The 13,951-nt window shown below is 38.5% G+C and overlaps 1 protein-coding gene across 31 annotated transcripts in view; it reads right to left on the minus strand.

The window, feature by feature from the left end:
• EPB41L2 (erythrocyte membrane protein band 4.1 like 2) overlaps positions 1-13,951 on the minus strand; it is a 205,982-nt gene that overhangs the window by 160,224 nt on the left and 31,807 nt on the right. For 3 of the 31 annotated variants that reach the window (XM_081529028.1, XM_081529011.1, XM_081528992.1), the window contains exon 1: positions 141-277. The exons of 26 other annotated variants lie outside the window; for them this stretch is intronic. The gene's annotated coding sequence lies outside the window, so the exon portion shown is untranslated. Of the gene's footprint in view, positions 1-140; positions 278-13,951 lie in introns of those variants that run through there. 2 more of the 31 variants (XM_081529032.1, XM_081529024.1) reach the window with 1 other exon arrangement.

A 13,951-nucleotide genomic window follows, 5' to 3' on the forward strand; every position in this document is an offset into this window, starting at 1 on the left:
CCTCCAAATATATTTCCCCAGGTTTTTATGCAAAGCAGCCAAAACACCATTTTAAGCATTTGAGTTTGAAAATTCACTGTATAAAATTTCTATAAAGCCAAACAATCAAGTAGGAAAGAAGAGCATTTTCTCACACATACCCAGAGCCAGTTTGCAGTTGCTGTTTTTGCCTCACAGAAGTTGTTTTCTAGCCACAAGCTACTACAAATTGTTCAGACCTTTTGGCAGCAACACAGGAAACTGCCCTTTTCACCCGTTCTCCCACAAAAATGTAGTCAATTTCTAGGCAGGCCCATCTCTCAAGGCTACTAGCTTTATGGAGCCAAATGCACACCATTTTTCATTTAGCAATATGAAAGGGCCCCAAATATTTTGCATTTTTGTGAAGCAAGCTGAAAGCAAGTCACCAGAAGACCTGTGGGCAAAGCTCTCTATTAAGTCAGCTCATAAACTGTGCTAACACCGTGCTTTACACCAGCATTTGAAATTTATAGGGCATTTGGCATTACAGCTGTTTCTGTTTTATCCAAATCATCCAGGATGCAACAGGCAACATGTGAAGCCATTTCCTGACGCTTAATTGTCCTTGGCTTCCCATTATTCTCAACTTGTCATGTTCGAAATAAGTATTTAAAGTAGGCACATCTGCCTTTTGATTTAAAAAAAAAAAATCTCCTATCTTCTCTTTGACTCTAGGCTTTTTCCACAGTCTTAAGGATCACATACAGGTACTTGGGTACTTGGGCAAGCTACAAAATAAAGTTGAATATTTAGCTTTATATTCAGATATACAAAATCAATCTGTATTTTTCTCCTTCAATTATTTAAGCAGAGGTGAGGACAGGAGGTGGTGAATTACTCAACAGCTATAACATATTTAACTTCTAAAAAGAAAGGCAAAATTGCCCTTTGAATGCAAAATTAAAAAAGAACCTTTGAAAAACTAGGAATTCCTTTGTATCCCATTTGGCTTAAAATTTCACAGACAGATCATTTATAAATAAACAAACAAACCCAAATGGCAAAAAGGCAACTGCAGTTACTCACAGAATAAAGCTGGACACTACTCTGCCCTGGAGAGTCAAGTTCCAAAATGCAGTCTGGTGAACCAAGCTCATAATTCACAAACTGAAAATCAGTCCAGCATTTTTCAGGGAACACTTCTGTCTCCCCAAAATGACATGCAACCTCAAACAAGTTCCAATCATGACTCAAAGGTAACTTCTCCAAAATGGTACAATGTCAGAAACTACAGAAACCACACAAAAACGATAAGCCAAGGAAACTCAATTCAAAATTACATACACTCATTGCTTTAACAACAGATAACTTTATTTTTCACAGTCCAATACTGACACTAATTTAAAATATTTCAAGGTCAGAACCCCTTTCCAAAGGTACCTGAATTTTTCCAGCAAATAAATCCTATATACTGGTAAGAAAACTAGATGGCAAACCAAGGAATCAAAATTGAAAATTCAAAGGCAAAATCTTCCATGTCAAGTTGGTAAAGGGACCTGGCTTGCCTGAAACTAGTAAGCACAGGTAAGGCATGCTCTGTTACTGTTATCTTTCCAATTTAAATAGATAAATTGCACATATCAAACAAGTGCTAACTGCAAGCATGCTTTCATTCGCTGCTTGCCTTAAACTTAACCAGTAATAAATGATCTTTCACCTCCTTTAACAGAATATCAAAAAGATTTCACATTACTGTTTATCAGCTTAACAACATCTTCAAAGTAAATATAATTGTTAATATTTCTGAGAAAGTGTCTATAGAAGGAGCAGGAAGGTATGGCCTCCTTGTTAAAGACTTCTTTACTCAAGGTTGGGGGTGAGGGGATGTCCTGAGATCGTCAGCACCAAAGTGAAATAGCCTATAAGACAATCACCAAAGAAAGAAGTGTTCCTTAAGTTAACTGTCCACATCTTCACATGACTTACTTTCAATTAAGTAAATAACAACAGAGGAACAGCTGCCCAAGGTTATCCAGAGGTCTGGCTGAAGTCAGAGCACTCAAGCTCACTGTTCAAACATGGGTTTTCTGGCCCATGTTAGACAAGTTCAGCCTGGGAAAGTTTACTTCAAATTTGAGCTAAATGGGTAATTAAAGAACCTCTTTGCTACTGTTACATTTTTACATTTCTCATACCACTAGAAAAACTCATCTTAAAGACTTTTTTAAACAACGAAAGAGATGAAAAGTGTAGACTCGGTTCTCATTTCTGTTGGTTTGCATCCTACTTTCATTGAGTTCAATTAGTATTTATTCTGCAATTACAATGTTAAAAAGCACAGCTAACACTGAGACGGATGGGTAAAGAATGCACAAGACAGAGGTATAGTTCTTACCACATAGGTGATGTCTGCATGTGTACTGACACACAGTAAGTTGAGGGTGTTTTGTTTGTGTGTTTTTGTTTTTTTCAAGTATCTCTGTGTGGTTTACTTTCTCTATGGCAAGAGTGCTGGAGGCCCTTCATGAGTCTAAATGAAAAACTCTATACACATTTGGCTTCAATAAAGCCAGCAGTCTCTTGAAGATAGGTTCCAGCCATGAATCATCTACGTTTGTGTTCTGGAAAGGGTGAAAAGGGCAGTTTTCTGTGTTGCTGCCAATGGGCTGAACAATTCCCAGTAGCTTGTTAGAGAACAACTTCTCTAAGGAGAAAACTTTCAAGCTGGCTTGCCATACTTGTGCAAAATAACATGATTTTTCTCCAGTTACTCTTATTTTGTTACAACTTTTCCAGTAAAAACCTTCCCTCGCCTTTTATAGTCATGTTTTTACATGATCTTGCTAAGGAAAAGTGTGTTTGAAAATAGTACTTAACAGGTTACCTGAAAACCAATTTCACCACACACCTAACTTCTGAGTATTAAAATTCTTTCTAGTCTTCTCCATCCACAATTAATACAGTACTAACTTTGTCCAGGTATTCACTTTTGGAAAGTGCTTCCTGAATTCATCCTACAACCATTTATTAAGCACTTAATAAGGAAAGATACACGGGCTTTTCTGGTGGCTCAGCCAGTAAAGAATCCACCTGCAATGTGGAAGACCTGGGTTCAATCCCTGGGTTGGGATTATCCCCTGGAGAAGGGAATGGCTACCCACTCCAGTATTCTAGCGTGGAGAATTCCATGGATGGAGGAGCCTGGCAGGCTATAATCCATGGGGTCGCAGAGAATTGGACATGACTGAGTGACTCTCACTTTCTTTTCATGGAAAGACACACAACCCCAACCAGGCTGTTTATGCACCAAAATGAATGAGAACAGCCCTTAAGAAACTAATCTAGTAATGCAGAGAAAGGAAAAGGGCAGAGTTCTGAGGCTGAGGGCAAGGAGGGAGGTGTCAAAGAATTTCTGTAAATTTACTGGAAATTCTTGGGTATATTAAGACTTAAGAACTAAGGTTTAAGGTTTAAGAACTTTATCAGCTTCCAAAAAGCAATAAATCAGGAAGTCATTTACTTAAAAAAAGAAAGAAGACTCTACACTAGATCACTCTAATTAGACAGTCATTACAGTTATATTTAAAATATCACTTGTTATGCTGCATAAATGAAACATACCTAGACATTAAATTATATATTGGAAAAACTATAAAACTATGATAAAAAGAACTAGACTAAACATCAGAAAGCTAAGACCAACTAAGGCCACTTAATTTGAGTAAGAATTAAAATCCTGCCCATTATCTCAGAAAGCAATTACTATAATTAAGTGAAAATACACATGCAAATATTTTGCAAAGTGCTTTAAAAGCTTGACAATATATCATATCATAGGTCAAGGAGCAGCTCTGGTCATAATATCCTCAGTAAAGAAGACTCTGGTTGGATTTTAAAAATTTATTTAAAAAAAATTTTTAGGCATCCAGAACCTTTACTGATGAGTATAAAATATTTGCCAAGGTTTGTATCTTTCAGTAGCCAGGTGGTGACATTATTTGGCACAGTCTCAATGAGTGTGAGTGTGTGTGTGCGTGCGCACGCGCTCAGTGATGTCCGACTCTTTGCGACCCCATGAACTATAATGGAATTTTCCAGGCAAGAATACTGGAGTGGATTACCATTTCCTACTCCAGGGGATCTTCCAACCTAGGGATCAAACTCTAGTCTCTTGTGTCTCCTGCATTGGAGGAGGGTTCTTTACCACTAACGCCACCTGGGAAGCCCATAGCTTCAATACTGCTTTCATATGTTATATATTATCATCATATTCATAGTCATTTGCATTTTTAGTTCAAGACTAAGTTTTCAGATTTATCTATGCTCATATATGTAAGTTTACACTTACATTTGTAAGTCATAACATCTCAAGGACCACTTCTTTTGCATCTCTGCAAAGGTACAAGAATCTCTAGGATACCCATCTAGTGCAACGCTGGCAAGTGTTGTATGGTCAGCTTTACCTGATATCACTAAAATGTTTTCCCAGGATGGTTCTCCCAATTTACACTCTCACCAACAGTGACTGATGATAACAATTTCTCTACATGTTTGCCAACATTTGATATTTTTAGTCTTACAGGTTGTGGTTATGGAAAAGCCTCTGTTTTAACTTGCACTTCCTAACTATTAGTGAGATTCATATGCTTACTGGCCATTTGGTTTCCAGTTCTGCGAACTGCCTACAGTTGCCCTCAATTTTTCTATTAGGTTGTCTTCCTTTTTCTTATTGATTTATAGGAATTGTTCACTTACGCTAGCTTTTAATCCTTGCAGGATACAGGCTATTTTCAGTAATCCTACCTGAAAGCCCAACTACAATGGCTAGAATAGACCGTTTTTCTCATATTACTACAGGTATGGGAATAGGTGATTCATGACTGACATGTCTAGCCAAGAATGTCATCAAGGAACTAGCCTTTTAACCTCCTGCTCTGCCATCCTTAACCAGTACCTTCAGCTTCTTTGCTGCAAGACAGCTGCTGAAGCCCCAGACATTATATCCACATTCCAGGCAAAAGGAGGAAACAAAAAAGGAAAGAGAAAAACTAGACCCCATACTCAGGGAGTAAAGCTTTCTTAGAAATTTTAGCTTAAATTTCATTGCTCACAACTGATGACTTTTGAAGGACATCAGGGAAGACAGTCATTTTTAAATGGGCATAAAATTAGTAAAGTTAGAAAGAAAGAAAAAACAAACTAGGCAACTAGTAATGTCTTTCACACATCCATTTAAAACATATTTGTAGCCTTGTCTTTCCTCTGCAGTACACTTCCCTGGTGGTTCAGATGGTAAGGAATATATCTGCAAAGAAAGGAGACCCAGATTTGATCCCTGGGTCAGGAAGATCCCCTGGAGAAGGAAATAGCAATCCACTCCAGTATTCTTGCCTGGAGAATTCCATGGACAGAGAACTAGTGGGCTACAGTCCATGGGGTCACAAAGAGTTGGACACAACTGAGTGACTAACACACATGTCACATACTTTCTTTATGGAAATTTAAATAGAGTAAATTTCTCAATCATTTTATCACGTGTACTTTGTTTCCGACTCCCAAACAATGCTTACATATTCTAAGAATTTTATTAAAGACTGACGTTCAACCTTTAAGCCTATCTATACTGCATCTATAATGAATTTGGGAGATGAAGTAAGGAATGAAGCTTCATTTTTTCCATATAAACAAATAAACATACCAACCTCATTTCTCTCACCTCTCCACACTGATTGAGACCATCTCTATAACAGATTCCCTTACACTGGTTTATATGGAGTTTCCGGTTTCTATTAGGTCTAATTATTACTGGTCTAATTATCTATCCTATTATTACTGGTCTAATTATCTACCCTTGCCACAGGAGTGTGGTAAGGCAAGTCTTCCCAACTTTTTAAGATTATTTTGACTATTCTTGAACACCTGCTCATTTCCACATGAATTTTCCAATCAACTGTTCCATAAAAACCTTACCTGGATTTTGAGTGGATTTTAACTAAAATTACAGATGTATTCAGGGAAAACTGCTATGTTTATAATAACAAGCATTCCCATCCACGGACAATAAACAACTCTCCATTCACTTGGCAGCCATTCTTTTATATCCTTCAGTATTCCATAATTTACCCAATATATATCGTTAGATTTGTTCACAGATATTTTGCATTATTAGGAACTAGAAATAAGATCTTTACATTGCATTTTTAAATTGGCAATCCATGATTCAACTGAGTTCTGCACACAGAATATTATATAAACCATGAAAAATAATGTTGATTCTTCTTTTCTAATACTTATATTCATTTTTTTCTTATATTGTATTGATGAATTTCAAGAACCACATAAATGACTAAAAGTAATAATTTTTTACTTTGAACTTAAAAGACTGTTATACTGCTAAGTATAAAGCTCAATATTATTTTGAAACAATAGGGCTTATTCTTGGTTCTTTTTCTATTGTCTTAAATGTAACGCTTAGTTCATTTCAAGGTTTTTTCCTTTTCCCATTGAATGTGACAGTAATTTAAAGCGATAAGTTTCTGGTTAGAGCTTTTGTGGTCTCTCTCAAGTTTTGCTCTGTACTGTTTCCCTCGTTACTATGTTCTACATAATCTGTAATTCTAGCTTTCATATTCTCCTTGACCCAAGGTGGTTTCCTCTCCCTATCTATTGCTCACACATATTCCAAGATGTTACCAACACTGGAGTTCCATTCACAGTTGAATGAAATGACAGCAAAGAGACCAGTGAACTGATTTTCCATGCTAAGTATCTCTAGTATATTTGAGAGATGATAATCAACAATTTAGGCTCACTCTGGAAATCAGTCCTGAATATTCACTGGAAGTACTGATGCTGAAGCTGAAGCTCCAATACTTTGGCCACCTGGTACGAAGACCTGACTCGTTGGAAAAGACCCTGATGCTGGGAAAGATTGAAGGCAGGAGGAGAAGGGGACGACAGAGCATGAGATGGCTGGATGGCATTACTGACTCGATGGACATGAGTTTGAGCAAGCTCTGGGAGTTGGTGATGGACAGGGAAGCATGGCTTGCTGCAGTCCATGGGGTTGCAAAGAGTTGGACATGACTGAGCGACTGAACTGAACTGAATATATGGCATCAACTAGCCCATCACTGATGATTATAATGAAAGTCGCTCAGATTACTGACAGGATTTCCATAAGCCCCTCGCGATTCAGTTCTCACTGTGCTGAAACAATTTTTGAGCTTACCTGGACCTCTGCCTTTCTCACCCACTTCATGCGGTTTAGTGAAGTTTTTCTGGAAAACTATCCTTTCATTAGTGAATATCACCTGGAAGACTATCACTTCAGCAAGCATCCTCTCAAGATTGGAGGACTGTTATATACTGATGGTTCAAACTATCTGTTAGAAGGGAGAGCAAGCAAGAATAAATGAAAAACACTAAAAACCCTACATAGACTCAAAGAACCACATTCAATATCCTCCCCTAAGCAAAACCCTCGTGAAAACCACCAAATTGATACAAAACAAACAAATCAGGAAAGTATGGATGTCATGCACTCAAATATAGAGTGCAACTTTTTTTTTTTAAAGAAAACCAACCAAACAACTCTCAGGAAACAGAGAATAACCTTTAAAAATGGTAATAATAATAGCATCAACTAATACGTCCATGCACCAGGCATTCTACTGAGACTTTTTGCATATACCCATGGGCAAATAAGCAGGACCACTAGCCAAAGCACTCATGTCAACTATGAGCACACAACAACTTATTAATGCTTTAAAAACCAAGTTCCCAGACTAGACTGAGAGGTCTCTGATGTCTTATTACAGCTTATACCCCAAATATCTACTGCTGCAATTCCTTTACTTAACAGATATTAAAGGCCTACAATGCAATAGAAATTATAATAAGCACTGGATACTCATCCCAACTAATCTCAGGACTTCTCTGCTGCTGCTGCTGTGTCACTTCAGTCGTGTCCGACTCTGTGCGACCCCATAGATAGCAGCCCACCAGGCTCCGCCGTCCCTGGGATTCTCCAGGCAAGAACACTGGAGTGGGTTGCCAGTTCCTTCTCCAGTGCATGAAAGGGAAAAGTGAAAGTGAAGTCGCTCTGTCGTGTCCGACTCCTCACGACCCCATGGACTGCAGCCTACCAGGCTCTTCTGTCCATGGGATTTTCCAGGCAAGAGTACTGGAGTGGGGTGCCATTAAGTGATATTTCAGATGATACCCACGAATGAGAAAAAGCCAGCTTGTAGTATTTTCAGTTACTATCCTCTACTTATACCCTCTGCTCGTGTTCAGCAGTTAATCATCTCCTGCTGAATACACTTCTGTTTGGATTGAAAGCCATCTTTGAATTCTCCAGTTTCTCAGTCCACTTCCTCTATATTCCTAAAATGAGATATTATTCTAAAACCTCAATCCAAATCATTTCCTTCTCCACTGGAGGTCTCATTCTACTCTACTTATATCAATTTTGTTTTGTTTTGAGAGCCTTATGCTTTTTTGATTGCTTTCACATAAATCATCTAATTGAGAGGCAATATGATATGGTGGTTAAGAGTGTAAGCTCAGTAGTTAAACACCTACAAGCTCCAACTCCACCTTTGCAATGATTTTACGTGCTTCGCTATACCTGTTTCCCACCCCCACCCCTGCTCATATAATAGGGATAAGTATCTAATTCCTACTTGTTTTGAAGATTACATGAGATACTGTACATAATCGATAGCATTATACCAGTTAGAGATCTTATTAATATTGTTAATCATTAACCAACATTCTAAAGAACTTGAGCTTTTTAAAAGCTCAAGATAAGACAGCCATTATTTCTAATGGAGATTGCCCAAATGTACATTTCTGACTTTAATCAATCACTAGAGTCACAATATCAAACCACTGACCCATGCTCATCTCCACTTGGATGATCTAGAGTGGCTTTGTCAAAAATCAATCACCTTCCCACAAAATCAACCCCCTCTTAGGCTTTCACTTCTAACTCCACCTTCTTCACTCATGTTTGTCATCATCAGCATATGCCATTTATTCTTTGCAAAGGTCAGTAGCCTCAGCCCTTTGTCTTCATTCCCACAGCCAACCCTCTCTTCAAGCCCTCTAGGTTGTGGAAATACCATACAAGCAGCAACGTAGCTCAGAGCCGAAATACCGCTGTAAGTAAATGCTGAACCCGAGCTGACCTCCTGGTTGACTTCCCTGGCAGCAATCTTGGCATATTTCATACTGTATATAGTTTATGGGAGCTAAAGGAAACCTAAATATAAAATTGTCCATTAACAGCGCACACACACACACACACACACACAAATTATCACAAAATGAATCAAAGCTGTGCAAAGTCACCTAAAAGGTACCAAACAGCCCCCAGGTCACTGAGTATGACAAGTCTTGACAAAGTAAAAGGAATTCAGAGGGAGAGAGTATGTGATCAGACTGACCCACATGCTTAGCCCCTCCTAGCAAGAATAGCTTTATTGTGAGGATGGATGAGCATAGGGACTGGATCCATTCTGTTGACGCTGTATGAGTAAGACAGCATCTAGCCCAGGAACAGGAAAGCAACAGATACAGAAAACACTAATGAATTCCTGGTAAGCCTTCTCTTATCATTATAACCAACCTTCCAGTTCTTTCTCCACACTCACCACTCACTACCTGACAGTTGCATGACCAACAAGTGGAAACTCACATTAGACAGAACAACGCAAATTATTCTTGTCCGTTATATTTCCTTCTATAAGTTAATAAATTGGCATTCTCATAATCCAGAACCTCCCATCTCTAAAAAAAAAAAAAGTTCACTATTTATTCATATGTAGGTACTAGCTTTGGGACCTTTAGTTTTCTTGCTTGGCAGGGGGAAGGAAGAAAAGCCTGGTTCCTCTTTCCCAAGCCCCGTTTTTATTAACAAGATACTGACTGACAAGATCAAATTTGTTTCCCTAAGGCAGAGGATCAAACTCTAAGCTAAAGAGAACTGAACAACATAAATATCATGCCATGAGGGAGGCCCTGTGCATCAATAAACTTGTTTCTCTTGGTGTTTAACACGAATGCAGGCCTTTCACACAAACCACCCAGCACATCTTTGCCAAGTCCTATTCATCTTTTATAAATCTTATTTACATCTTGCCACAGTTTAGCAGCTACAATGGATCCCTACTGTCTTTCAGATCAAATTTTAACTCCTCCAGTTGCACTGAAGGCCTCTCCCGGTCCTCTGGCCACAGTCTGGCCTGTCTGCATTCAGCCCAGTCTCAGCGCAGGTCGTACCCCTTTCACCTCCATTCTTCTCCGCTCCTCCCTTATAATCTGATTTATAAACTCTTCCCAAACCTCCTCCCTTACTATCAGTTCCTTTAGATACCTTATGTAACACATAATGCTGGTCTTAAAATTACTATCAGACTTCCCTGGTGGCCCAGTGGATGGAATCTGCCTGCCAGTGCAGGGGACTCGGGTTTGATCCCTGGTCCAGGAAGACTCCGCATGCCTCAGAGCAACTCGGCCTGTGCACCACAACTACTGAAGCCCAAGCTCCTGGAGCCTGTGCTCCGCAACACACAGGAGCCGCCACGGTGATAAGTCCACACACTACAACAGAGTTGCTCCTGCTCAGCGCAATCAAAGACCAGGAGCAGCAGAGAATGACCCAATGCAACCAAAATAGAATATATAAATTTTTTTTTAATTACTGTCTTATTTTATCTAATTAGCTCATTGTTAATGCATAAGTTCAAATGCAAGAATTGTTATTACTTTTATATCCCTCATTCCAAGTATGTATGGGCTAAAATACATAGGAAAAATGCATGTTTTCCTAATGAATTAAAATACTTGATAATAACCAAATTCTAAAAAGTTAAATTTCTTGTCTATATCAGGTTTGAGTTTGAAATTTATTTTTTCTTCCCTCTGTAAGCCAGAACCATTAGGTGTAACTGAATTTTTTAAATCTGAAATACACTTAACATGAAGGCCTACAATTCAGATTCTCATCTAAGTGTGTATTTCAACAGTTCAACAGTTCCTAGGTTCAACAGTTCCTAACCTAGGAATTAGAAATTTAATGATGACCGTGATCCTGAGTTCCTTAAAAATTTAAAGAAGAACTACCTAAAAAGTATGTTTCTAAGAGTCTCACATTTCAAGGCCAATTCAACTTTCTGCTGAATTTTAAACAGTTTATCCAAAACTGCCAGGATCTGAAACACTTCCAAGGAAGGCAGTGAAACTTTTACATCATCATTTATGTCATGAGTGCCTATGCAAAATACAAGCATCCACCATGTTGTATATTTCATTCAAGTATGTATTTTAACACAATAAAAGTTAACAATAAGGCAAATACACCGCCTCTTTTCCACACAGCCAGGCTACAACCATCATAGCTCCCTCTGGAACATGACACACTGCGTCTGAGCAGGCTGTTGCCTAGGAAGTTAAACAATTATTACCCATTACCTCACAAACCTGCAGAGATGCAAATGTTTGCCAAAAAGATACAAGGCCAATGGTGAATGCAGCCAATGACTAATAGTGGCTCCATGAGCCAAACGTCACAGCAGTAGAATTGGCATCACTCTGAGAAGTTTATATGGACGCTGTTATGTCAGCAAAAATGAAATTCCAATGTTTATCTCAAGATAACACTTCACTAAGGATAGCACATTGTTCATATTTTTAAAATAAATGAAGCATAATCTCTGGGGACCATTAGCCCTTATTTCATTTCCAGGCCCTATAGTGACCAATCATTTCTCCATCAGATCAGGAAACCATGTAATGCAACTCTGACGATTTCTCATAATAATTGTTTACAAAAGCTGTGTCCATATGTGCAATGTCCCTGGTAAATGTACATTTAAAATCGGCCTTTCCTTCAGATAGTCCCCAAAGTGGGGAAACATCAACTTATTGATCAACCAGCCTACCAACAACAATAACCAAAAAACCATTCATTCAACAAAAAAAGCACTCAGTTCCTAACCTAGGAATTAGAAATTTAATGATGACCGTGATCCTGAGTTCCTTAAAAATTTAAAGAAGAACTACCTAAAAAGTATGTTTCTAAGAGTCTCACATTTCAAGGCCAATTCAACTTTCTGCTGAATTTTAAACAGTTTATCCAAAACTGCCAGGATCTGAAACACTTCCAAGGAAGGCAGTGAAACTTTTACATCATCATTTATGTCATGAGTGCCTATGCAAAATACAAGCATCCACCATGTTGTATATTTATTTGGTGGCAGCTGAGATAATTTCAAAAGATCAGACAAAACAACCGGTAAGGGTAAACAGAAAGCCAGCATTCCAACGTGTTTTTATAAATCAGGTATCTGAGTTTAAAAACTCTTATTCACAAAGTAAATTTGTCCTTCATTACTACCATGAAAAGAGGTAATATCAAATCACCAACTCATGTAACCAGTCACTCTAGAGAAACATCAGAATTATTGACACCTTTGGAGAATTAATACTCCTTTTAAAAGAGAAAAAGCAATTTTGAGGCCCCTAAGAAAAGTAAAAGCCAAACAAGTCCTTCATGCCATGGGCACAACAGGGCTTTCTGTTCTGTGTGCAGCACGCATTTTCCCCTTCTGAGATTACCGAGTCATGTGCTATTTGTCACTAATGGATTGCGTCATCCCTCAGTGTGATGCTTTTGCTCTCTAGAGAATACAGCAATGAAGTAAAAATATCCCATTGCCTGATGCTCATGACTTACCAGACTATACAAGTTGACTCTATCTACTGGTCTATTATTTAAAAAGGGAAAATATTAACTATAAATGTATGATGGAATCCTCATGTCTGATCCAGTACTCTGAACATTAAAACATTATCTCGTCTAAAGTACATGTCCCTTCCCAAAGTAGCCTCAGACAAATGAATTTTTTATGTCTCCGTAATCAGAAAAACAGAAAAGAAGATCATGCAGTCTCTAAATCATACACCAAATTATCCAAACGGATCGAACCCAGGTCTCCCACATTGCAGGCAGATTCTTTACCAGCTGAGTCACCAGGAAAGCTCAAATTATCCAAATCAGATACTAAATTATATCAGTTTCATGGTAAGGTCTTTGGGGTACATTACCTACTACAGATAAACACACACTTACATATATATTTTTCTCTTCATTACTGCTCTCCAATCATCCTTGAGTAATCAGATGACTCAAATATTATAAACAACAATTACTGAGAGTAATGTTTCTCACTCTGAAATAATCTGAACTTGTCAGGTCTTTATTCCTCGTGGCCCCACTTCTCCAACCATCTGAAAAAAGTCTTGTCACATTTGTGAATGCTCGAATTACTGAGAAGACACCATAATGACTGCTCAACTTGGCTGAAGAGGACTGCAAAGCAGAAAGAGATCTTCTTGTCAGGAGGAGCAGCTCTCCCTGGGAGTTTTGAGGATCAGTTGCTTTTGTTGCTGCTGCTGTTTCGTGCACTCAGTCAAGTCCAATCTTTGTGACCCCATGGGCTGTAGCCTGCCAGACTCCTGTGCCCATGGAATTCTCCAGGCAAGAATACTGGAGTGGATTGCCATTCCCTCCTCCAGGGGATCTTTCCCACCCAGATAGGGTCTGGGCCAAACCCGCGTCTCTTGCATCTCCCGCATTGGCAGGTGGAGTCTTTAACATTGCACCACCTGAGAAGCCCTTAGTTGCTTTTATCAAAGAGCAGACGTTTCAACCTTCCAATCTTCCAATCAGTATTCTCAAAAGAGAATACTAAAAGGAAAAAGAAAATCTTAAACATTCCATATTTACATGGGAATTTTCCTCCCTAGAAGTTTTCCTTTCCAAAATTCTGATAAGGGCATATAAAACTTTATCTCCTTAAGATTTACTTTCCTCTTTGGTGGTCTATATTTGGGAAAAGCATCCAGTGAATGCTGAGGGCTGTTGTTTAGGTCTGAAAAAGCTTAAAAGTTTAGTGTTTACTTTGCCAAAATCTGAAAATAT

The sequence above is a fragment of the Giraffa tippelskirchi genome, chromosome 9, assembly GCF_054371585.1.
Source record: "Giraffa tippelskirchi isolate mGirTip1 chromosome 9, T2T-mGirTip1v1.2.pri, whole genome shotgun sequence".
Classification (NCBI taxonomy): domain Eukaryota; kingdom Metazoa; phylum Chordata; class Mammalia; order Artiodactyla; family Giraffidae; genus Giraffa; species Giraffa tippelskirchi.